Source organism: Manacus candei, unplaced genomic scaffold (assembly GCF_025592945.1).
Source record: "Manacus candei isolate 608988 ecotype Guabito, Panama unplaced genomic scaffold, ASM2559294v1 h1tg000143l, whole genome shotgun sequence".
NCBI classification, from domain to species: domain Eukaryota; kingdom Metazoa; phylum Chordata; class Aves; order Passeriformes; family Pipridae; genus Manacus; species Manacus candei.
This window is the reverse complement of record NW_026138191.1, coordinates 346,844-373,386: the sequence shown is the minus strand read 5'-3', so window position 1 is coordinate 373,386 and position 26,543 is coordinate 346,844.

Here is a 26,543-nt window from a genome sequence, read left to right as displayed (position 1 = left end):
GCCACGACGGCCACTTGATTCCGTGAGTTCCCCCAGTCTCCCAGCAGTCCTTTGGTTCCATGAGACCCTGCAATGTTGCAGTGGGTTGACCTTACCTGGATGTCAGGTGCCCACCAAGCTGCTCTATTGCTGCCCTTCCCAGCCAGACAGAAGAGACAGAATAAGATGGAAAATTATTTCTACCTTGAGATCAGGCACTTTACTAAAGCAAAAGTCAAAGTTTGTGCATGCATAAGTGAAGAGGGAAAAAAAAGATTTTCTCTCTACTTCCTGTCAGCAGCGATACCTGGGAAGGGCTTCACCACGCAGAGAAGCCGCTCAGAAGGCATGTATTGTAAAAAAATGGATTTTCCCCCTTTCCTGTTCCTTTCCTGAGCTCTTGTAGCTGAGCTGACGCCATATATTCTGCAATGTCCCTTTGGTCCATTTGGCTCAACTGACCTGTCTGTATCGCCTCCCATGATCTTGCCCCCGATTCAAGGGATGAAGCCGACAATGCAGATGCTGCACCAGCCCTGCTCAGCAGTTGCCAAAGCACTGGTGTGATTAACCCCTTTGTCGCTCCCAATGCAAAGCACAGCACTGTGACGCCTGCAGTGAGAAAATGAACTCCAGCTCAGACAGACCCAACACATGTGGGATTCTGAAATGTCTCAGGGTTCCTTTGGTTCCACGATGCCCCTCTCAGACCTGGCAGTAGAAAAATAAATCAAAAAATTGAGAAGAAATCATCTTAAAGTCATGTTAAGCCTGTCTTCTACAGTCCAGAATCTACATATGTGTGACTGCAGATACTTGGGATGAGGGTAGATGCTCAGAGGAATTCATGGGTTTGATCTAGGAAACCTGTCCCAAAGTTTTCACTGCCTTTTCCTCCTTGGACATTTCCTGATGCCCGGAGGAAGCTCATGTCCAACAGCAGCTCCATCCCCCACTTCCTCCTCCTGGCTGCAGCTCTTGCACTTCTGCTTCTTCCTGGGCATCTCCCTGGCTGCCCTCCTGGGCAACGGCCTCATCCTCAGCGCCGTAGCCTGCCACCACCACCTGCACACCCCCCAGGGACTTCTTCCTGCTCCACCTCTCCCTCACACACCCGGGCTGCATCTGCACCACTCTCCCCAAAGCCATGGCCAATTCCCTCTGGAACACCAGGGGCATGTCCTACTCAGGATGAGCTGCACAGGTGTTTTTTGCTTTTCTTCTTGATCACAGCGGAGCTTGCCCTTCTCACCATCATGTCCTGTGACCGCTACGTGGCCTTCTGCAAAGTCCTTCACTACAGGACCCTCCTGGGCAGCAGAGCTTGTGCCCACGTGGCAGCAGCTGCCTGGGCCACTGGGAAGCGGGTCTGGCCCTGGGGCTGCAGGAGCTGCCGCCTGAGCTGATGATCTCCTGAGCAGTCCAGACATGCAGTCACTCTCCCTGTCCTCTATTGCCTCCCTTTCTTGCTGCAGGACCAGAAACGACTGTGCTGCTCTGCTGGGCTGGGGCGGGGCAGGGAGATGGGGGGACCAGGGAGGGGTTGGTCTGGGCAGTTCCAGTGACTAGAAAACCCCAATGTTCATCTGAAGTGTAGGAGTGGGCAGGGTGGGAGCATTACAGGGTTGAGGTGGCTCCAGGCTCTGGGAGTGGTAGCAGGAACCCAGGGAGACACTGCCCCTGCTGCAATGAACTGCCTGTGTGTGTCTCTGAACACCCCCGTGTGTGCATCAGTCCAGTTCAGGGTTGGACACCTCTCAGAGCCCTGACACATTTCTCTGTGTGACTCCAGGAAAACCCCCACTGTGCCAGGGAGTTACCAGATCCTTTACTGTCACCCTCCTGGTGTCCTGTGTAATTTTCTAAGAGGAGAAATGTCACTGCTGGAAAGAAGTGTCACTGCTGGAAAGAAGTGTCACTGAAGAGGTGAGAAGAGGGAACATCATTGTTTCCTTCAGTCTGTTCCACAGCAGGTTCTCCTGGAGCCTCAGGGACACCTGTGGGGAACCCAGAGGGGCAGAGAAAGGGCTGCCTTTGGCTCTTGCTGTGCTGCTCAGTTGGGCCGGGCTCCTGGCACACAGGGAAATCCTGGCAAGCGGGCAGCACTGCAGAGAGACAGCTCTGCCCAGGAGCAGCTCCTCTGCACAGCCCAGCAGGGCCGAGGGCACTGCCTGTAGGCACGAGAGAAGAGAAGAAAGGCAAAGGGAGGTTAAAGGCAGCAGAAAGATGGCAGGTGTTCAGCTGAGACACAACTTGGGGACACAACTTCACACTCTCTGCAGAGTGAGTCTACAGGTGCAGGGCAATGTCGCTTGTGTTCCTGGAGGAATCTCCTAAAGCTACCACATCCCACAGCCTTGCACATCTGTCAGGACTCTCCCAGTTTCTCTGTCGCGCCGGAGGAGGATGTTCTCCAGGGCAGGCCTTCCCTGCAGCACCGTCAGAGGGACAGCGCAGGTGGGCTCCTTCTCCCAGGGATGACTGCGGGGTGGGAAGGTGGGGATGCAGCCAGGGATGCCCGGGGCTGTCCTGCAGAGCAGGGTCCCTGTGCTCCGGGGTTCTTTGTGCCAGGGCAGGGACTTTGTTGCCTGCTGGGGTCAAGTCTCATCCTGCCTGGGTAGTTGCCCACCCCTCTGCAGGGAGAAGCTGTCGGTGGGTGGTGAGAACCCCAGCAGGAGCCAGGCAGGTTCTTCCTGCCGTTGGATGAGGTGTGTGTGGTCAGGGCTGTGGGAGGTCAGGGCTGCTCCCACATCCAGATCACAGCAGCACATTTCCAAGAGCACTGTCAAATGGGAAGGACAAAGCACAATTATTAGGAAGGAATGGAGCTTTTCTCAGTCAGTGTTTTCAGTTTCCTACTCCTGAGGAATCTGGGGGTTGAGAAATGGAAAAGGAGCTCCCCTGTTGGACAAGTCACTGAGACTCCTGAGCTGTAACTTGGAATGCACAAGTGCTTCTGTAAGCAACTTCCTAAAGTGCTTTCGGCCTCTGCTCTGCTTTTGACAGAAGCAGCATCACTTCTGCTGGACCCATCTGTTTTTTCTTTATCTGCCCTTTTCCACCTGCAAAAAGAAAAGTTGCCCAGTCAGTGCGCTGCAAACAGGCAGGTTTCTCTCAGGCCACAGTGAGTGCACAGACATTCGGATGGAGTGATGACAGGGAAGTCATGAATGGATTTCTGATGTTGAGTCTACTGTTTTGAAATCAGAAAATGTAGTGTTGAAGTCATCGTTAGCCTTTGAGAGGGAAACAGGAGAAAAATCGGATAAATTTGTTGCTAAAAATGAGCTGCTTCAAACTGAGGTTGACCACCTTCAAAGTCTTGTTAAAATTTGGATGATTATGAAACAGTCAACTCACGGATTACCCCCATCAATACTAGACAATGCCCGCAGTATAAAGGCATAAAGCCCTCCCAGCCCCTCCAGGAACCCTCAAATCCCATCCCGGTCCCACAGGACACTCCCAACTTCCCCTTAAACCCTCCGAGGCCCCCAGACTGCCTCCCAGACCCACAAAAACCCACAAGATGCCCCCAAACCCCTCCCAGTTACCTCCAGCCCTCCCAGGACCTTTCAAACCCTCTCCTAGTTGCCCCCTTCCCCTTGAGTATGCCCCCAAACTCTCTCCCAGTTCCTTCCCACATCCCTGACGATTCCCCAAAACCCCTCACAGCTGCCCCAATCTCCCCAACCTCCCTCCCAAACCCCCAAACTCCCCCAAACACCTTCCCAGTTACCTCCACGACCTCCAAGCCCTTCTCAGCCTCCCCATTCCTTCCCAAAGCCCCTCCCAGTTGCCGGCCCGTCCCCCAGGCTCGGGTGAGGAGGTGCCCCAGGTTGACGGGCCCGCCCAGACAGGGGCGGTTCCAGCAGCATGTCAGGAGCCACCCCCTGCCCTGAAAGCTCCCGCCCGCCCTGGAGCCACCTCAGCTGCCCCTGCAGGGGAGAAATCCAGGCCGGAGCAGAGCAGGGGGCAGGGCCGGGCTGGGACCTCAATGGACGGGGGCACTGGGAGAGCAGGGGAGAGATCGGGATGGGCTGAGGGGGCACTGGGAGAGCAGGGGAGAGACTGGGATGGGTCGAGGGGGCACTGGGAGAGACACTGGGATGGGCTGAGGGGGCGCTGGGAGGGAGAGGGGAAAGTTTTTTGCCCCTTTCCTGGGCACTTGAACACCCTCTGCACCCCCGTTCCTGGCCGTGCCGGCTGTCCTTTCCCCCCAAGCCATGAACAGGTTTTGGGGCTCCCTCGTGGGTCGCAGCCAATAGAACGGCTCTGCTGGAATGACGTCATTGCCAAATTCTGCTGGGTCCCTGTCCTTGTGCCGGTGAGTCACCCAATAGAACGTCGAAACTTCCGCGGGGGCTACCGGGAGCGGGGCGGTGATGGCGGGGGAAGGGAGGATCAGGATTGAACCCGATCGGTCCTGATCGATCCTGGCCCCAGGGTCTCCCCCCGCTGCGCTGTTTTTCACGTGCGGCCCCAACGAGTCCATGGTGGTGTGGGGTGAGTTCAGGGGGTCCGGGGGCTCCTGGTGACCCCTCCGAATTTCCCCCAAGACTCTTGGGAACCGCCCAGATCCCCCCCAAGACTCCTGGGGACCCTCCGCCTTTCTCCCTCCTCCCCCAAATCTCCTGTGCATCCCCTTAACCCTTGAAAATCTCCTGGGACCACCTCAGACCCCCAGACTCCCTCCTGGGGACCCCCAAACACTCTTCAGGACTCAGAGGCCCCTCCCGACCCCCTCCTAGAGTCTTTTGGGTGTCACCAACCCTTTATGGCGGATTCCTCCGTCCATTTTTCCACCCCGGACTGCTGGGGGTCCACCCCCCCAAGAAACTACTGGGAACTCCCCAGTGTCCCACCACGAGATTCCTAGGTCCCTCCCCCCCCCCAACCCCCTGTGGGTGCCCCCATCCTTTCTTCCCCTCGAAAATATTCTTGGGGGTCCCCCAATGTCTCCTCCAGCCCCCATCCTGCCAGGGATGGATTTGGGGGGATCTCCTTCCCCTTCCCTCTGGCCCGAAGGCAAATGCCCTCCCTGTCCTTCTTCCTTCGCCCCCAGGCAGAAAAGAGAAGAGAAACAGCCAGTTGGCCCTGGCAGGTGTGGGTGTGTGCAGGCTGTGGTTGAGTGGTTGAGAAGGGAGAGGAGGGCCTGGTGTTTGGGTCAAGTCCAGCAGGTGATGTCTTTTGTGTCTGGCAGTCCTTGGTCGGTTCCACGACCATCCAGCTGTCAGTGTTCATGACATACCCATCAGCCCTTCTCTTCTTGGCTCCTACACTTGCCAACCCTAAGCTGCTCCTAAGTTCTCTTGCTGTCAGTTCATAAAGAGGTCTTGTCAAGTGTTACTGATTTAGAAACTAAACCCTGACATCTTTGTCTTTGCCAAAGATGTGTGTGAAAGGGCAGTGCTGGTGCGAAGCAGTGTTGAGCTTCACATTGGGTGACTTGGCAGCTTCCTCTGCATCACCCATGCACCCTGGATTTCTTTGAAAAGTACTTTTCACTCCAAATGTGACAGTACATTAGCCTGTAGGACATCCTGTCCCCAAATGGATAACTGTAAATATTAATAATTAAAAAGTGCCCCCCTCCATTATTCAAGAAAAGCTTGTATCTCTGTACTAAAAGCATCCAAGGGTCACGTCCCCCAGTTTTCTATCTGGCACATGGGTAGGGCTGCACTCTGGGGGTGTGGGGCTTTGGTTCTTTGGTTGCCAGGGGCCACTGTGAGTCACTGAGCCGGGGTGGGGACAATGGGCAGGGTTGGCTGGGACAGGCTGTGGCACCTGTGACATAAAAGGGAAGTGTCCGCGTGGGGCAGCTCTGCAGGGCCCATCAGGGGATGCTGCCCAGTGCAGCCTGTGCTGTGGGGAGCACGCACACAGGGAGAGGCTGGGCCGGACGAGGGCCAGGGCAGCAAGGCCGCCCCAGGGAGTGGGTTCTGCCCCTGCCTGCAGGGCCCAGCCCCTGGCAGGAGCGCCTTGGGCAGGGCCCGGTGCTGCTGCTGGGGCAGGGGGTGAGGCCTTGCCGCCTGCCAGCTGCCCGGGCCCCTGTCCTTGCTGCACCACATCCCCGAGGCTCCATCCCCGCTCCCCCAGCGCCAGCTCCCTCCTTCCCAGCCCCAACCAAGCCCTTCTCTGTGTCCTCCTGCAGGCCATGGCTTTCACAACATTCCTTTTGGTGCTTGTGCAAAGCATCATCCAGTCCCTGCAGGCGGTCGGGGAGGGGTTGCACAAGACTCAGTGAGCTTGGAGGTCTTTTCCAAGCTGAAGGACTCTTGGATTCTGTGATTGTGTGCTGGATTCAGCTGGGTCCGTTTTAGCAGCATTAGTTTGCTCCCAAAGTTTCCTCGCTGTCAACTCTTGTGGCCTAAGGCTTGAGCTCCTTTAACTCCTTGTGCTGAGCTACTGATGGGAAAGGAGAGGCCTCTGCGAGCAGATTCCTGGTGTTCCCTGTAGAACAGTGAGGGAGAAGGTGTAGTCAAGTGGGAAGAGAAGTACTGTTTGTGTGTGGCCTCCTGTGTGGCCTTGGCGCCTTTGAGGGGCTTGAAGGAGAAAAGAGCTTTGTTAAAGTGAGAAGTGAAATAGTGTGTTGGCTGTTCTCTCTGCAGGGAGAAGTTGTCGGTGGGGGAGGGGTCACAGAGTGGGGGAGAGGCTGTAAAGTGGGGGAAAGGCCACAGAGTGGGAGAGGGGTCACAGAATGGGGGAGGGGTCACAGAGTGGGGGAGGAGCCACAGAGTGGGGGAGGAGCCCTAAAGTGGGGGAAGGGTCTGAGAGTGGGGAAGGGGCCATAAAGTGGATGAGGGGCCATAGAGTGGGGGAGAGGTCAGAGAGTGGGGGAGGGGCCATGAAGTGGGAGAGGGGTCACAGAGTGGGGTAGGGGCTACAGAATGGGGTAGGGGCCACAGAATGGGGAAGGGGCCATAAAGTGTGGGAGGGGTCACGGGGTGGGGGAGGGGTGACAGCCTGGACTCGGGGGGTCAGGGCAGTGACCTCGGGGAGGGGGAGGGGTCAGGGCATGGGGTAGGGGTCTCACCTGATCCCGGGGCTATCGGGGCCATGACGGGGCCGAACCTGGTGGGGACACCCAAGTTTTTCCCAAATTTCCCCTCATTTTTCCCAGTTTTTCATCCATTTCTCCCAAATTTCCCACTCTTTCCCCAATTTTCCCCCCATTTCCCCCATTTTTCCCAAATTTCCCCATTTTTCTCAATTTTTCCCCATTTCTTTTCCAAATTCCTTCCATTGTTCCCAAATTTCCCCCATTTTTTCCCATTTTCCCCAAATTTCCCCCCATTTTTCCCAACTTTCCCCAATTTTTCATCCAATTTTACCCAAATTCCCCCTTTTTTTTCTCAATTCACCCCATTTTTCCCAAATTTCCCCATTTTCCCCAAATTCCGCCAGTTTTTCCCAATTTTTTCCTAAATTTCCCTTAATTTTTCCCAATAATCCCCCGTTTTTCCTGATTTTTCACCCATTTTCCCCAAATTTCTTACTTTTTTCCCAGTTTTCCCTCCATTTCCCCTCAAAATCCCCCATTTCCCCAAATTTCTGACTTTTTCCCCAAAATTTCCCCCATTTTTCCACATTTTCCCAGATTTTCCCCCAGTTTTCCTAAATTTCCCCCCATTTTTCCCCATTTTTATCAATTTTCCCCAAATTTCCCACTTTTTTCTCAAATTTTCCCCCATTTTTCCCAATTTTTCATTCCTGTTCACCAAATTTCCCACTTTTTTCCCCAATTTTTCCCCATTTTCCCCAAAATTCCTGGTTTTTTCCCCCCATTTTTTCCCACTGGGGAAATTTGGGAAATTTGGAAAACTGGGGACCCAAAAATCCAAGAAAATGTGGGGAAATGGGGGAAAAATGTGGAGAAAAATCTGTGAAAATGTGGGAAAAATGGGGGGAAAATCAGGAAAATGGTGAAAAATCTGGGAAAATGTGGGCAAATGGGGAAATTGCGGAAAATTCTGGGAAAAATGTGAGAAAAATCCGGGGAACTGGGGAAAAATGGGGGAAAATGTGGGAAATTCTGGGGAAAATGGGGGAAAATATGGGAAAATGTGGGAAAAATGGGGGGAAATCTGGGAAAATGGGGGGAAATCGAGAAAAACTCCAGGAAAATGGGGAAAAAATTGGGGAAAAACTGGGAAAATGGGGGAAAATTGGGAAAAAACCTGGGAAATTCTGGGGAAAATGGGAGAAAATCTGGGAAAAATGTGGAAAAAATGGGGGGGAAAGGGGAAAAAATGGGAAAAATCTGGGAAAATAGGGAAAAAATGGGGAAAAAATGGGGAATATTCTGGGAAAATCTGGAAATCTGGGGAAAAAAAATCTGAGAAAAATGGGGAAAAATCTGGGAAAAATGGGGGAAAATGAGGAAAAATCTGGGAAAATGTGGAAAAAATGTGGGAAAAATCATGGAAAATGGGGGGAAATTGGGAAAAAATCCAGGGAAATGTGGGAAAAAAAGGGGGGAAATCTGGGAAAATGGGGAAAATAATTGGGAAAAAATCTGGGAAAAAATGGGAAAACTGAGGAAAAATCTGGGGAAATAGGGAGAAAATCTGGGAAAATGTGGGAAAAAATTTGGGAAAATGTGTGGAAAATGGGGAAAAATCTGGGGAAAATGGGGGTGAAATGGGGAAAAATCTGGGGAAAATGGGGAAAATGGGGAAAAATGGAGGAAAATGTGAAAAAATTGGGAAAAACTGTGGGAAAATGGGGGAACTGAGGAGAAATCCGTGAAAAATGGGGGAAAATGAAGAAAAATGTGTGAAAATGGGAAAAAATGGGAAAAAATCCGGAAAAATGGGGAAAATCGGGAAAAATCAAGAAAAATGGGGGAAAATCTGGGAAAATCTGGAAGAAAATCTGGAGAAAAATCTGAGAAAATGTGGGAAAAATGGGAAAAAATGTGGGAAAAATCTGGGAAAATCTGGGAGAAATCTGGGAAAATGGGGACAAACTGGGGGGGAAATGCTGGAAATTCTGGGGAAAATGGGGGGAAATGGAGAAAAATGGGAAAAAATCCCAGAAAATGAGGAAAAATGGGGAAAGATTTAAAAAAATGGGAAAAAATCTTGGGAAAATCTGGGAAAAATGGGGAAAAATCTGGGAAAATCTGGGAAAATAAAAGGAAAAATCTGGGAAAATCTGGGAAAAATGGGAGAAAAACCAGGAAATGGGGAAAAATGGGGAAAGATAAAAAAAATTTTGGAGAAATGGGGAAAATATGGGAAATTCTGGGAAAAATCCAGGAAAATGGGGGAAGAAATCTGGGCAAATCTGGGAAAAATGTGATAAAAAATCGGGGAAAATGTGGAAAAAATGGGAAAAAAAATCTGGGAAAATCTGGAGAAAAATGTGTGAAAATCTGGGAAAATGTGGGGAAAATGTGGAAAAAATGGGGAAAAATCTGGGAAAATGGGGGGAAAATCTGGGAAAATCTGGAGAAAATGGGGAAAAATCTGGGAAAATGGGGTAAAAATGGGAAAAAATCTGGGAAAATGTAGGAAAATTGGGAAAAATCTGGAAAATGGGGGGGAAATGGGGAAAAATTCATGAAAATGTGGAAAAATGGGGGAAAATCTGGGAAAAATGGGGAAAATGGGGGGAAATGTGGAAAAATGGGGAAAAATGTGGAAAAACTGGGTTAAACTGGGAGGAACTGGGAGAAAGTGGGCCAGAGGGAAAGGGATGTTGCCATGGAAATGTGAGCCAGCCCCTCCCCCACCCGGCCCAGGGCCCACGGGGGGGGGAACTGGGTTAAACTGGGACATACTGGGAGGCACTGGGGGGGACACAGGGAGTTACTGGGAGCTACTGGAAGCTACTGGGGGGGTCACTGGGGTTACTGGGATGGACACTGGGGTTACTGGGAGCTACTGGGGGGGTCACTGGGGTTACTGGGGGGGTCACTGGAGATACCGGAGGCATTACTGGGGTTACTGGGAGCTACTGGGAGCCACTGGGAGTGGCCCATCCCCCTCCCTCCCCAAGGTCACCCCAAGGACACGGAGGGGGGGAAGGGGGGGAAGCCCTGCCCCCTCCCAGTCCCTCCCAGTCCCTCCCAGTCCCTCCCGGTACCTGAACTGGTCACACAGGGAGCGGCTCCAGGTCCCCCCTCCAGTTTGGGCCCCCGGGGCTATTTTTGGGACCCGGTGACGTCACTGGGGGGGAGGGGCCTCGAGGGGGCGACCCCTCCCCTCTCCCTTCCCAGTACAGACCAGTAAGGGACCAGTAACGGCCCCAGTGGTGGGGGGAGGGGAAGGAGGGAACACTGAGGGTGGGGATGGAGCAGGATGGTCCTTGAGCGTGGGGGAAGGGCAGGACCGTCCCTGAGGGTGGGGGAAGGGCAGGAGGTTCCCTGAGGGTGGGGGAGGGGCAGGAGGGACCCCGAGGTGGGGGGAGGGGCAGGAGGGTCCTGAGGTTGGGGGAAGGGCAGGAGGTTCCCTGAGGGTGGGGGAGGGGCAGGAGGGACCCCGAGGTGGGGGGAGGGGCAGGAGGGTCCTGAGGGTTGGGGAGGGGCAGGAGGGACCCCGAAAGTGAAGGAGGGGCCCTGAGGGTCCCTGAGGGTGGGGGAAGGGTAGGAAGTTCCCCGAGGATGGGGGAGGGGCAGGAGAGTCTCTGAGGTTGGGGGAGGGGTCCTGAGGGCCCCTGAAGGTGGGGGAGGGGCAGGGAGGGCTCCTGAGAGTGGGGGAGGGGTAGCAGGTTCACTGGGGGGAGGGGAAGGAAGGGACCCTGAGGGTGGGGGAGGGACAGGAGAGACCCTGAGGGTTGGGGAGGTGCAGGAAGGGGGGGAGGGGCTTTGGGGGGGCCCTTAAAGGTGGGGGGAGGGGCTGAAAGTGGGTCCATCATTGGGAGGGGACACGCCCACCCAAAACCCAGTAAGTCCCAGTTGAGCTCCCAGTTCAGGGAGGGGGAGAGGATGCAAAAGACACGCCCACTTGCAGAGGCTATGGCCACCTTGGGATGGGACACGCCCACCAGGGAGAGACCACGCCCACCTAAAGAAGGGACACGCCCATCCCCAAACCACTAAGTCCCAGCTGAGTTCTGCCTTAACTGGTCCTTACTGGTCCCACCACCCCATTCCGCGTTCCAGTGACCCGTACTGGTCCATACTGGTTTATACTGGTCTATACCGGTCTATACCAGTCCATACTGGTCTATACTGGTTTATACTGGTCTGTACTGCTCTGACCTTGACGGAGATGATGAAGCGCCCCCAACCCCCTTAACTGGTCCTTACTGATCCCACCACCCCATTCCCTGTTTCAGTGACCCGTACTGGTTTATATCGGTTTATACTGCTCTACCCTGGTTTATACTGGTCTATACTGGTCCATACTGGTTTGTACCAGTCTGTACTCGTCTGACCTTGATGGAGATGCTGAAGTGCCCCCAACCCCCTTAACTGGTCCTTACTGGTCCCACCACCCTGCTCGCTGTTCTAGTGACCTGTACTGGTCCATACTGGTCCATACTGGTCCGTACTGGTTTTTTACTGGTCTATACTGGTCTATACTGGTCTATACTGGTCTACACTGGTCTATACTGGTCTATAATGGTCTGACCTTGATGGAGATGCTGAAGTGCCCCCAAGCCTCTTAACTGGTCCTTATCGGTCCCACTGCCCCATTCCCCATTCCAGTGACCCATATTGGTCTATACTGGTCCATACTGGTTTATACTGGTCTATACCGATCTATACTGGTCTATGCTGCTCTGTACTGGTCTGACCTTGATGGAGATGCTGAAGTGCCCCCAACCCCCTTAACTGGTCCTTTCTGGTCCCACCGCCCTGCTCCCCATTCCATTGACCCATACTGGGTCGTGGTGGCAAGAACCCCAGCAGGAGCCAGGTGGGGTCTCCCTGCCATTGGATGAGTGCTCTGGGAGGTCAGGGCTGCTCCCAGATCCAGATCACAGCAGCACATTTCCAAGAGCACTGTCAAATGGGAAGGGCAAAGCACAATTATTAGGAAGGAATGGAGCTTTTCTCAGTCAGTGTTTCCAGTTTCCTACTCCTGAGGAATCTGGGGGTTGAGAAATGGAAAAGAAACTCTCATGTTGGACAAGTCACTGAGACTCCTGAGCTGTAACTTGGAATGCACAAGTGCTTCTGTAAGCAACTTCCTAAAGTGCTTTCGGTCTCTGCTCTGCTTTTGACAGAAGCAGCATCACTTCTGCTGGACCCATCTGTTTTTTCTTTATCTGCCCTTTTCCACCTGCCTGAGGTTTCTCTCAGGTCAAAGTGAGAGCACAGACATTTGGATGGAGTGCTGACAGGGAAGTCATGAATGGATTTCTGATGTTGAATCTACTGTTTTGAAATCAGAAAATGTGGTGCTGAAGTCATCGTTAGCCTTTGAGAGGGAAACAGGAGAAAAATCGGATAAACTTGTTGCTAAAAATGAGCTGCTTCAAACTGAGGTTGACCACCTTCAAAGTCTTGTTGCGGCAGAGTGCAGAGAGAAAACTGTTGCTAAAAAAACAGGCTCCTGGTTTGGTCAGGCAACTTCATAAACCAGTGTCTTACCCTGGCATTGAGACTTGGGAAACCACAGAGAACCCTGATTCTAAGTCTCAGGAGAGAAAGAAACAAGGAGAATTTGAAGTTCAACTGATGTTTCTAGAGTCTCCCAGCTTTCCTCACATTAATGAAAATAGACTGAATGATCCCTGTGATAATGAACAAAGGGAAGATTATTCTTTACCTCCCTCAATTTCCTTTGTGCCTGATACTGAATCCACTAAAAAACCTTGGACTCAAAAAGAGAACCTGACCCAGAAAACAACTCAATTCATTCTGATTCAAGTGGTTAAAGAGCAGAAGCATTATGGCGATAAACCTGGACAAATTAAAAGCCAACCAGTGAAATCCTATCAATATATCACATACCTTGGGATTCCACTTTGTTCTCATCAACAGTTAATACAATTTCCAATGGATAGGGGGACAAAATGTTCGCAGCAAAATGCCAAAGATGGGATTAAAACCCAGACAAAAAAGAATTAAAATCACTGGAGAAAAAGAAGAAACCAGTCTTCAACCAAGAGCTTCACCCTGTTAGTGTTTTGTTGATATTACCTTTTTGCTTTTTATTCTAATAATCATATTGTGTGTTAAAATTTGGATGATTATGAAACAGTCAGCTCACTGATTACCCCCATCAATACTAGACGATGCCCGCAGTATACACCCATCCCAGCCCCTCCAGGAGCCCTCAAATCCCATCCTGGTCCCACAGGACACTCCCAACTTCCCCTCAAACACTCTGAGGCCCCCAGATTGACTCCCAGATCCAGAAAACTCTTGCTGCCTGCCCATGGAGTGCCCAGTGTGGCCCACCAACTGCACCACAAAGCCAAAGCTTCCAGGCTTTCTTTCCTGGGAATTAGGGCTGTTCTTTCCTATTTTCAGCCATGCCTCCCAACTGATAGCCCAACTCCCAAACTGCTAGCATGCCTGTTGATACAGAATTGTTAAAATAAACCTTGCCAGTATATGTTTTCAGACACCGATTATTTAGTGTCGTTTCACTTTAATCCACCCCAAGGGAATTATTAATAAAAACCTGAGTTACCCCCTCTCCCCTTTTCCTGGGGCGGGTTTTAACACCAATCAGCACTGACTCCGCCCAGTAGGCATAGCAAAGGAAGTTTCCTTTTGGTTTAGGGTTTAGTGTTAGGGTTAGGGTTAGGGTTAGGGTTAGGGTTTAAGGTTAGGGTTAGGGTTAGGGTTAGGGTTAGGGTTAGGGTTAGGGTTAGGGTTAGGTTTTGAGTTAGGGTTAGGGTTAGAAAGGGTTAGGGTTAGGGTTAGGAAATTTAGGGTTAGAGTTAGAGTTAGCAAAAGTTAGGGTTAGGGTTAGGTTTAGGGTTAGCAAAAGACAGGGTTACTGTTAGGGTTAGGGTTAGGGTTAGGGTTAGGGGTATGGGTAAGGGTTAGGGTTAGGAAGAATTTGTCTAAGTGCGCGATCTAACAATCGCGGTTTTAACCCATTCTGGACACGCAGCGATGCCCAATAAGCCCCTCTCAGGCTATAAGCTCGATTCAGTGCCCACCACTGTCAGAATCTTTTGCTTTTTCTCTTGGGTCTCTGCTTTTGCTGTTACTGTTCAGTTGCGTGTCTGGCAGAATACCCACCGCCGTCCAGTATGTACTCTGCTTCTATAGAGCACTGTCCCCTAACCCCAACATTAAAAGAGAGACTGGGAGCTATGCGCAAACCCTGTTCCCTAACCCTAACCAAGAGACTGCAAGCTATGCGCAAACCTTTTTCCCTAACCCTAACCTTAAAAGTGAGAATGCAAGCTATGCGCAAACCCTGTTACCTAACCCTAACCTTAAAAAAGAGACTGCAAGCTATATGCAAAGCCTTTTCTCTGAACCTAACCTTAAAAAAGAGACTGCAAGCTATGCGCAAACCCAATTCCCTGACCCTAATCCTAAAAAAGTGAATGTAAGCTATGTGCAAACCCTGTTCCCTAACCTTAACCTTAAAAAAGAGACTGCAAGCTATGCACAAAACCAGTTCCCTAACCCTAACTTTAAAAAAGAGACTGCAAGCTACTAGGGTTAGGGTTAGGGTTAGGGTTAGGGTAAGGGTTAGGGTTTAGGGTTAGGGTTTAGTGTTAGGGTTAGGGTTGGGGTTAGGGTTTAGGGTTAGGGTTAGGGTTAGGGTTAGGGTTAGGGTTGGGGTAAGGGTTAGGGTTGGGGTTAGGGTTAGGGTTAGTCAGAATCTGTCTCAATGTGCGATCTAACTATCGCGGGTTTACCCCATTCCAGGAATGCAGTGGTGCCCAGTAAACCCCTCTGGGGCTATAAGCCTGATTCAGTGCCCACCGCTGTCAGAATCTTTTGCTTTTTCTCTTGGGTCTCTGCTTTTGCTGTTGCTGTTCTGTTGCGTGTCTGGCAGATTACCCACCGCCGTCCGGTATGTACTCTGCTTCTATAGAGCACTGGCCCCGCCCACTGGGTGGAGTCAAGAGGTGGAGTCCGTGTTGATTGTTCTGCGTCACTGGCTCTGCCTACTGGGCAGAGTCAGTGCTGATTGGTGTTACAACCTGCCCCAGGAAAAGGGGAGACGGGGTAACTCAGGTTTTTATTAATAATTCCCTTGGGGTGGATTAAAGTGAAACGACACTAAATAATCGGTGTCTGGAAACATATACTGGCAAGGTTTATTTTAACAATTCTGTATCAACAGGCATGCTAGCAGTTTGGGTACTGTCATACCACAATGTGACATAGAGATAACCTTTGGGGGGGGGGGGAAAGAAAATGCATAGGGGAGAGAAAGGCAGGATAAGAGCAAGGAAGAGTAAGAGAAAGAAAAACTGAGAGTGGACAGATGTATATAGTCACCGCCCACAGGGTCCAGCAATGCTTCCATGTCTGTCAGTTGAAGTGGTGGCCTTGATCTGCCAGGGGTGAAGGAGGGAAGTCCCCATACTCCAAGAAGTTATGAGTTATAGCCATGATTAGTGTCACGGACCATGCCTCGAGCCTCCAACATCTCGAGGGTTGCAGTCTCTCTTCTAAGGTTAGGGAACAGGCTTTGGGCATAGCTTGCAGTTACTGTGTGGACCAATTGTCAGAGACTGAAATGGTTAATGATTTATGCATTCTAGGAGACTTTTCAGGCTTTTGACTTGCATGATACCTCTGATGAGCAGTCGGGCCCCTCCCTCCCTCCAGTGCTGACGGTGTGAAGCCCTGAAAAGGCAAGAGCTGAGCTTACAGGCTTTTGACTGTTGATATATCTGATGAGGAATCAGGCCCCTCCCTCCCTCTGCTATGAGATGTTAGGGTTAGGGTTAGGGTTAAGGTTAGCAAGGGTTAGGGTTTAGGTTTTAGGGTTTACGGTTTGGGGTTTAAGGTAACGTTAAACCATCATTTTCGGGGTATGGGCCCGATTGCTTAATTAGCTGACCTTACTAGAAAATAATATAGAGGGAGTATAGAGGATTTTGATTCCTTTAGTGTAGGTTCGATTCCTACTTTTCTAAAATTAGGAAATGAGAGGATTGGTATACCTCTATGTTTACTTTATCATAGTAACCCTTTTGGATTCAGGCACATTTCCTTGAGTGTCTTAGGTAGGGGGGTAGGCCTGCATAGGAGATAGGAAGGCTGGTATGCCATAGGCATATATTAGGGGTAAGAAGTTTTTTCAAAGCAAATGTATGAGTTGATCATATCGGAATCGAGGGTAAGAGGCGCGGATTCATAAGAATCCTGCGGAAAGGAGGAGGGGGTTTGTAGCTAAAGTAGGGGGAATGAGTTCTTGAGGGAGATTAAGTGAGCTGGGGTTTAGGAATAGAATGGTTGTGAGTGCATTTATTAGTATAATATTAGCATATTCGGCAAGAAAAAACAAGGCGAATGGCCCTGCAGCATATTCTACGTTGAACCCTGAGACTAGTTCAGATTCTCCTTCTGTCAGGTCAAATGGAGGGCGGTTTGTTTCGGCAAGAGTGGAGATATATCATATTATTGCTAAGGGCCAGGAGGAGAAAATGAGGTAGAGAGGTTCTTGAGTTGTAGCTAGGGTATTGAGGGTGTAGTTACCACTAAGGATAATTAGGGATTGGAGAATAATGGCCAGGGTAACTTCGTAAGAGATAGTTTGTGCGACTGCTCGGAGGGCGCCGATTAAGGCATATTTTGAGTTAGAGGCTCACCCTGATCATAGAATTGAGTAGACTGCCAAGTTAGATAGAGCTAGAAGGAAGAGTATGCCAAGGTTTAGGTCAGTAAGGGGAAAGGGTAGGGGAAGTGGTGTTCAGATTGTAATTGCTAGGAGAAGGGCTAAGATAGGAGTAGATATAAATAAGTAAGGGGATGAAGTTGATGGACAAATTGGTTCTTTAATGAATAGCTTTACTCCATCTGCTATAGGTTGTAAGAGGCCAAATGGTCCTACAATATTAGACCCTTTTCGGGCTTGCATATAACTTAGAATCTTACGTTCAACTAGGGTAAGAAATGCTACGGCGATGAGGATGGAGAGAGCATAGGATATTGATATAATAAAGTAAGTGAGGGTTAAGTGAATTGTCATGTGGTTTGTGTTGGAGCTAGGGAGAGGATTTGAACCTCTGGGTAAAGGGCTTAAGCCTTCTGCATTTGCCAAGCTCTGCCACGCTAGCGGTCCTTTTCTAGGAGGGGGTTATGGTGGAGCTCTTAGTAATTTAGTTGGGTTCATTACTGGGTGCGAAGGCGTGCTTGTGGCATAGACCTTACTTCTTCGATCCTTTCGTACTAGAAGGAGTTGTAACATAGATAGAAACCGACCTGGATTACTCCGGTCTGAACTAAGATCACGTAGGACGGTTAATCGTTGAACAAACGAACCCTTGGTAGCGGTTGTACCACTAGGATGTCCTGATCCAACATCGAGGTCGTAAACCTCCTTGTCGATGTGGGCTCTTGAAGGAGATTGCGCTGTTATCCCTGGGGTAGCTAGGTTCATTAATCAATGATATTGGGTCTGGTTACTATTAGCACGTTGATGGGTAGTTCTTGGTTAAGATGGATTGTTTGATATTTGGAGGTTAAGTTTGTCTCCAAGGTTGCCCCAACCAAAAAATGCACACTAGCAAAATCCCGGGGGAGTAGGCCCTGTGGGTGAGTATTGTTTATGGGAGTGGTAGCAGATTTCAAAGTTCCACAGGGTCTTCTTGTCTTATGGGGTTATTCCTGCTTTTGCACGGGAAGATCAATTTCACTGATTATCTGTAGGAGACAGCTAAGACCTCGTTAAGCCATTCATACAAGTGCCGATTTATGGGACAATTGATTGCGCTACCTTTGCACGGTTAGGATACTGCGACCGTTGAACGAATTGTCACTGGGCAGGCTTCACCTTCAATACTTGGTTTGCTAAAGGCTATGTTTTTGGTAAACAGTCGGGCCTTGGATTTGCCTAGTTCCTTTTACAGATTTTAATCGTCTTTGGGGGCGCTCCATAGGTGGGTTAACAGAGTTTTGGGTATAAGGTCTTGTTAAGGTTAAAAAATATCCTGTGGATTGTTAATAATGTTGTAATGTAAGCTTGCGCCATAGAGGGGATCCCTAGTTACTTATTTTAGCATAAATTCTCTTATTTAATATAAGTTGGCCTATTGGGGAAGAGAGAGTCATGAGGAAGTTTAGATTTTTTTAGGTGAGGAGCTTTGACGCATTCTTTAATGGTGGCTGCTTGAAGGCCCACAATTAAGCTGTAATTAAATTTATCCGCTAGGGGAGAGTGTATTCTTTTTTAAAGGAGCTGTACCTCCTTTAAATAGCCCTTAATTCGCTTCATGTGGGTTGAGTGTAGTCCTGGGAGGTGAATTAAGAGGGAACTAAGATTCATTTCATAGGCAACCAGCTATCACCCAGCTCGATTGGCTTTTCGCCACTACTAACGAGTCTTCCCACTCTTTTGCAACAGAGACGGGTTTGCTCAGTAGATAGCTGCTCGTAAGTAGCTCGCTTGGGTTTCGGGGAAGCAAGCTTAAATTGGCGTTTTGCTTGGGTAGTTCTGGCTAAATCATGATGCAAAAGGTACAAGGGTTGGTCTTTGCTATTTATTGCTTGGTTTGTCATTACTATTTCATTCTTCCCTTACGGTACATGATCTCTATTGCGTCTTGAGTTTACCTTTCTATCGCCTAGACTAGGTTGAGTGAGAGAATGTTTTGATTTAATGGGTAGTATTAACTTAGTTTCTATGTAATCTGGTAGAAGAGCTAGAGTTAGGCTTCAAGGCGATCTGATATGGAACAGATATCTTTCAGGTGTAAGCTGAATGCTTTAGTTATAGCTACGTCTTGGTAGACTAAGTGCACCTTCCGGTACACTTACCTTGTTACGACTTGCCTCATCTCTAGCTTAGGGGTTTATTATAAATAAAATTAATCCTAGCTTGTGAGGAGGGTGACGGGCGGTATGTACGTGCTTCAGAGCCAGCTTAAAGGAGGCATTATTATCCTGCTTTACTGCTCAATCCGCCTTTTAGGAGTGATTTCACACTCCTTGTCATGAGGTATTCTATGCTAGAAAATGTAGCCCATTTCTACCATCTGATGAGCTATACCTTGACCTGTCTTATTAGTGGGATGTTGCTGTTGTGCCCACTGTTAAACCCTCAGTTTAGGGGTGGGCTGACGACGGCGGTATATAGGCTGATTTGGCAAGGGATGGTTGGGTGTATCGTGGGTTATCGGTTATAGAACACGTTCCTCTAGGTGGGTTTGGAGCACCGCCAAGTCCTTAGAGTTTTAAGCGTTTGTGCTCGTAGTTCTCAGGCGGATGCTTAAGTGGTGAAAGCATCGGGATTTAGGGCCAGGCACAGTGGGGTCTCTAATCCCAGTTTGTGTCCTGGTTTTCATGGAGTTTTGTTGATCATGAAGCTAAGATCATTTCTATGGGTGTATTGGATGCATCTTGTGCTTATAACAGCTTGGTTACATTTCAGTCTTAGTTGAAGTGATAATGAAAAACCACTCTTTACGCCGTATAAAGTTAATTTGGGTTTCTTGTGTGACCGCGGTGGCTGGCACAAGATTTACCAACCCTGGTAAGTTGCTTTAACTAAGTCAAGTTTACACTTATTGCTTAATATTAATTACTACTGAAAACCCGTGGGGGTGTGGCTAGGCAAGGCGTTTTGGGCTACAATTGGAGTGGTGTGCCTGATGCCTGCTCCTGCTGTCTTTTTAAGGTGCTGAGGGCATTTTCACTGGGATGCGGATACTTGCATGTATATATTTGGCAAGAACTAACTGTAAGGTTAGGACTAAGTCTTTTTTGTCCTTGGGTATGTGTAATAGCCGTCTTAACATCTTCAGTGTTATGCTTTATTGTAAGCTACAAGGACTAAGGCTGTTATAGGCATAGTGATTATTATTGGGGCTTGTTTTAGTTGTAGTAATAGTTGCTATTGATTTAGGATTTGTTTAGTGGTTGGAGAAGTAGTTCTAGTGGATAACAAAAATGTGTTGTTGAGAAGTTAGAAGAGTAGAAAGGGGCAGGATTGTAGTGTTGTGGGCGGGTTTGTTAAGGTTTATGTTCTTGTAGTTGAAATTACAACGATGGTTTTTCAGGCCAAAGGTCTTGGATAGAGGCCAAGCAGGAATTGTTATGACGTACTTTATACTATTTTTAAGTGTTAGTTTTATTTTGGGAGGACTAGCAGTTGCTTCCAATCCTTCTCCATACTATGCAGTAGTGGGGTTAGTGTTGGCGTCTATTGTAGGGTGTGGATGGTTAATGAGTTTGGGGGTGTCTTTTGTATCACTAGTGTTATTTCTGGTATATTTAGGTGGGATGTTAGTGGTTTTTGTGTATTCGGTTTCATTGGCAGCAGATCCATTTCCTGAGACCTGAGGGGACTGGCAGGTTGTTGGGTATGGTGCTGGGTTAGTTTTAGTGTTGGGGGGTGGGGTGTTTATTATAGGGCTATCTGAGTTAGAGTGGTTGGGGATAAACACGGTGGATAGTGGGGGTGTTTTATCTATTCGGCTGGATTTTGAGGGAGCGGCTATGTTTTATTCTTGGGGGGTGGGACAATTTTTAATTGCGGGCTGGGGTCTGTTGCTGACGTTGTTTGTTGTGCTAGAACTTGTACGAGGGTTGTCTCATGGGGCAATTCGGGCGGTTTAAGGAGGTGTGGTTCAGAGAATAGTTTAATGAAAATGCCAGCTTTGGGAGTTGGTGATAAAGGTTTGATTCCTTTTTTTCTGAAGGGTTGGAAAAAAGTTTGGGACCAACTGTTAAAGGTGTATGTGGGTGGAATATTAGTTAGAGTAGTGGGGGCGATTAATTGGGGAGGTAAGAGGGTGAAAGGAAATGATGGGGTAGATTAAAGTGTAAACAAACAACTGAAGAAATGAATGATGAAAGGAAATGATGGGGTAGATTAAAGTGTAAACAAACAAATGAACAAATGAATGATGAAAGGAAATGATGGGGTAGATTAAAGTGTAAACAAACAAATGAACAAATGAATGATGAAAGGAAATGATGGGGTAGATTAAAGTGTAAACAAACAAATGAACAAATGAATGATGAAAGGAAATGATGGGGTAGATTAAAGTGTAAACAAACAACTGAAGAAATGAATGATGAAAGGAAATGATGGGGTAGATTAAAGTGTGTTAAAAAAATTTAACAAATTGATGATGCAAATGTCTGAATTGGAAAATTAGGGGAATGGAAAGTTTGTAAAATTTGAAATTTTTGTTAAAAAATTTAAAAACAAAAATTAATGATGAATAGAGGGAAAGTCCCTAGATCATTGCAAAAAATGACAAAATTTTTGTCATTTTTTGTGAAATTGATGACAAAAAATATGTCTGGCGTACATTAATTAAATTGCAACTTGATGAGAGACGTAATGGAAAAACCAAGCCAACAGCACGTGACAGTGCATCAGTGCAACAGTATGAGACCGAATAACACTTGAAACCATATCATTAATTTTCACGCGAAAGTGAGAAAACCACTCGCCAACCATAAGGGGTCCATGTCAACCATTAATGGGGGCCCCCTGGTGGAGCACTCTGAAGGGCTTATTGAGATCTACCCCAAAAAAAAACTCCAAAAGTTTAGAAGAGAGAAAATGCCGCGATCACGAGGTCCAGGTTGACCGAACATCCCCAACCATTAGTAACGGAGCGCAAGTTTACGAAAATTAAGCAAGTTATGACCCTGACCGAGGAACCAGAGGCGACAAAGAGCAAGTTATGAGAGTGGGTTATTGGTGGAAAGGGAAAGAATACACCTGAAGCTGGACATGATAAACATTACTAACGCCAGGTTGCTGGTTTCTCGTGAGGAGTACGACTAATAAATAACCCAGCACTTCTTGGTTGGTACATAGAGCAAGGTTAAGTGGTGAGTGGTCCATGGACCATGGAGTTTAGGTTCTGTGACGTTCCTCGTATTGAGAAGGATTTTATGCGAAAATTAGCAGCCTTAGGTTTTAGTTCGTTTGACGGGATTATTCCTAGAACATGACATGTTATGTCCTTGTGTGGGAATGTGCCTAGATCTGTGAATGACAAGTTTTGGATTGTATGGGAGATAGTATGGAAATTTGGATGGTTTTTGCAATAATAGTATGTCAGATTTTCCTACATGCATGTTATGTCTAATGTGGTGGAGGATGCTATGCAAAGTAATACATACCGTAGGGTATGGGGGGAGAGGGGGGCCCTCCCCTTGATGTACGTGTTGATTGGAAAGTTGGGGGGTGCTTGGATATTTTTTGGAAAACTCTAAGAAGGGGCGGCCTTCAGTCTTTGGTTTACAAGACCAACGTTTTTTATAAACTATTAGAGTGGTTAGAGGTTGAGTATCTTATTTTCTAGGAGACTAGTAATGGGGAATAAGATGAGAATGATTGTGAAGTAGGTAGTTGAGGCGAGTTGTCCAATGATAATAAATGGATGTTCGACTGGTTGGCTACCGATTCATGTAAGGATTAAAAAATTTGTTACTAGGATTCAGAATAGAAGTTGGGAGAGAGGTCGGAAGGTTATAGTTCGTTGCTTTGATATGTGGAGGGATGGGGCTAGAAATAGAATTAAGACGGAGGTGGCTAGGGCTAGGACTCCTCCTAATTTGTTGGGGATTGATCGTAGGATGGCATATGCAAATAGGAAGTACTACTCAGGTTTAATGTGGGAAGGTGTTACTAATGGGTTTGCAGGTGTAAAATTTTCTGGATCTCCTAAGAGGTTGGGTGAGAATATGGCAAGTGTTATTAGAGGAATGAGGAGGAACAAAAGGCCTAGAATATCTTTTATTGAGAAATAGGGGTGGAATGGGATTTTGTCGCAGTCTGAATAAATACCTAGGGGGTTGTTTGAGCCTGTTTTGTGTAAGAAAGTTAAGTGGATGAGGGTGAGACCTGCAATTAAGAATGGGAGGAGGAAGTGGAGGGCAAAGAACCGGGTAAGTGTAGGGTTGTCAACTGAGAATCCTCCTCAAGCTCATTCTACAAGTGTTTGGCCAATGTAAGGAATTGCTGAGAATAGGTTAGTAATTACTGAAGCGCCTCAGAATGATATTTGGCCTCATGGGAGGACATATCCTACGAAGGCAGTTGCTATTAGAGTTAAGAGGAGAATAACTCCTGTGTTTCAGGTTTCTTTATATAGGTAGGAACCATAGTAGAATCCTCGTCCAATGTGTAGGTAAATGCATATGAAGAAGAAGGAGGCACCGTTTGCATGGAGGTTTCGGATTAGTCAGCCGAATTGAACATTTCGACATGTATGGGCGACGGACGTGAATGCCAGGGTGATATCCGCTGTATAATGTATTGCTAGTAGGAGGTCAGTGGTGATTTGGATTGTTAGGCAGATGCCAAGAAGAGATCCAAAGTTTCATCAGGCGGAAATGTTTGGTGGTGTTGGGAGGTCAATTAAAGAATTGTTGATTATTTTTAGAAGGGGGTGATGTTTTCGTAAGTTAGGGGCCATTAATTCTTAGTTCTGTGTAAATAAGATTATAATTAAGATAGATAGAGCGAAGGATCCTAGATAGGTTTTGATTAGTCCGGAGTGTAGAGTAGTTGAGATTTTAGATACTTTGAGTTGAAGGGTCGCTAGTCCTTCTGGGCCTATTTTTTTATATCAGGATAGGTCGATTAAATGGGATGCAATGTTCTGGCCGTTGTTTAGGAGTTTAGTAGAGCTGAGACGGTGTATAAGGGGGTTAAAATATCCTAGAGTGCTGGAGAAGTTTATAGTGATATTTTGTTTGGGGGCAGAGAAGGTATGTGTGAGTTTTGATAGTTCTAATGCCAGAATGATGCCTAATGTTGTAATAATGATAGCAGTGGTTTTTGTGACCAGTGGTATGGTTATAGGAGGGGTTTTTGTAGGGGAGATATAAGAGGTAATTAATAGACCAGCTATAATACTTCCGAGAGCGAGACGAGTAATTGGGTTTGTGACTGCTGGGTTGTTTTCATTGATGGGAGTAATGGAGGGAATCCGGGTGTAGTCAGTTTGTACTAGTAGGGCTATAGGTAGGCTGTAAGTTGCAGTAAAAGCTGTAGCTACGAGGGTTAGGAGGAGTGCTCAGGTGTTTAGATAGGAGGTGTTAAGACTTTGGATAATGAGATCTTTTGAGTAAAACCCTGCTAAAAATGGTGTTCCTATGAGAGCTAAATTTCCGATTGTCAGGCATGAGGTAGTTGTAGGGAGTAGTTTCTGTAATCCTCCTATTTTTCGAATGTCTTGTTCACCGTTAAGGCTGTGAATGATAGACCCAGAGCAAAGGAAGAGTATGGCTTTAAAGAATGCATGCGTAGAGATGTGTAGAAAGGCTAGTTGAGGTAGATTTAGGCCAATAGTGACTATTATTAGTCCTAGTTGGCTGGATGTGGAAAAGGCAATAATTTTTTTGATGTCATTTTGGGTAAGAGCGCATGTAGCAGCAAATAGGGTGGATAGGGCACCTATACAAAGGCACATAGTTAGGGCAATTTGGTTGTTACATAATATGTGGTGAGTGCGAATAAGTAGAAAGATTCCGGCAACTACTATTGTGCTGGAATGGAGTAGGGCAGATACAGGGGTTGACCCTTCTATAGCTGCTGGGAGTCATGGATGCAGGCCAAATTGGGCAGATTTACCTGTGGCGGCTAGGATGAGCCCTAAGAGAGGGAGAAGGGATATTTGGTTTGGGGAGGATTGCTGTTGAATTTCTCAAGTGTTTATTGAGGATGCTAGTCATGCTATGCAGAGGATTAGTCCAATATCCCCAATACGGTTGTAAAGTACGGCTTGAAGTGCAACGGTGTTGGCTTCTGCTCGACCGTGTCACCATCCAATCAGGAGGAAGGATATAATTCCGACTCCCTCTCAGCCGATAAATAAGAGGAATATGTTATTAGCGATGATTAGGATGAGTATTGCAATGAGAAAGATTAGAAGGTAAAGAGAGAATTTTGTGGTGTGGGGTTCTGAGGCTATATATCATGTTGTAAATTGAAGAATAGATCATGTTACGAATAGTGCAATAGGAAAAAACGTTAAGGAGTATTGGTCTATTTTAAGGTTAAAAGGGATTTTGAAGTTCACAATAAATTTTCATTCTCAATAGAAAGTGGTATTTTCCATCTTTAAGTAGATGGAGAGGATTATGGGAATTAAACTAACTATGAAGGAAGTTTTAACAGGGTGTATGATGGTTGTTGGAGAGTTTAGGTAGTTTTTGGATAGGAGGGGGAGTAGGATGGGTATAGGGAGGGTAACCAGGGTCAAGAATATAGAGGTGTTGAGGATTAATGGGAAGTCCATTACTTTTACTTGGACTTGCACCAAGATGAATGGCTCCTAAGACCAGTGGATTGCTATTATCCTTTAAAAGTAAGGGGGCTGAGGTCTTAGGCTCAGATGCAAGAGTTAGCAGTTCTTGTTGGTTAAACCTCCCCTCGGCAGGCAAGAAGAGTTTAACTTCTATTTTTAGGATCACAGTCTAATGTTTGGTTTAAAACTATGCTTGCATGTGGGAATTCCTGAGATTAGCTCTGGTTTTAGGATGAGGAGGAGGGAGGGTAGGATATGAAGTGTTATAAGGAGATGTTCTCGTGTATTTGAATTTTGGGTGGTTGTAATATAGGTTGGAGTTGGACCTTGTTGGGTTATAAGGAGTATGTAGAGGGTATAGGCTGCAGTTAGTAGAGTTGCGGCTCCGGTTAGGATAATGGTGAAGGTGGATCAGTTGAAGAGTGCAATTATGATAGTTAATTCAGCTATCAGGTTAGTGGTAGGAGGAAGGGCTATGTTTGTTAGGTTGGCTAGGAGCCATCAGATTCCTGTTAGAGGTAAAAGGGGTTGTAGGCCTCGTGTTAGAAGGAGAGTACGACTATGTATGCGTTCCTAGTTTGTATTAGCTAGGCAAAATAGTATGGAAGAGGTGAGTCCATGTGAAATCATTAGGATTATGGCCCCTGAAAAGGATCAGTGGGTTTGGATTATTGTTGCGGCAATGACTAGACCTATGTGGCTTACTGAGGAGTAGGCGATTAATGACTTAAGGTCGATTTGGCGTAGGCAGATGGAGCTTGTCATTAGTGCCCCTCATAAGGCTAGGGTTAAAAATGGGTAGTAGAGGTAGTCTCATAGGGAGTTTGTAATTATTGAGGTACGCATAATGCCGTACCCCCCAAGTTTGAGGAGGAGCGCAGCTAGGAGTATGGATCCTGCGATTGGTGCCTCTACGTGGGCTTTTGGGAGTCATAGGTGTAGTCCGTAAAGGGGAGCTTTCACTATGAAAGCGAGCAATAGGGCTAGACTTGATATGAGGCCTGTTCAGGAGTTTGTAAGAGATGTGTGAAAGTTTTATTATAGTGATGTGTATAGTTCCTGTTTGGGTGTGAAGATAGAGGATCACTACTAATAGGGGAAGAGAACTAATTAGTGTATAAAATAAGAGGTAGATTCCAGCACTTAAACGTTCTGGTTGGCTACCCCATCGTGTGATTAGAATTAGGGTAGGGATTAGGGTAGCTTCGAATGCGATATAAAATAATATCAGTTCTAAG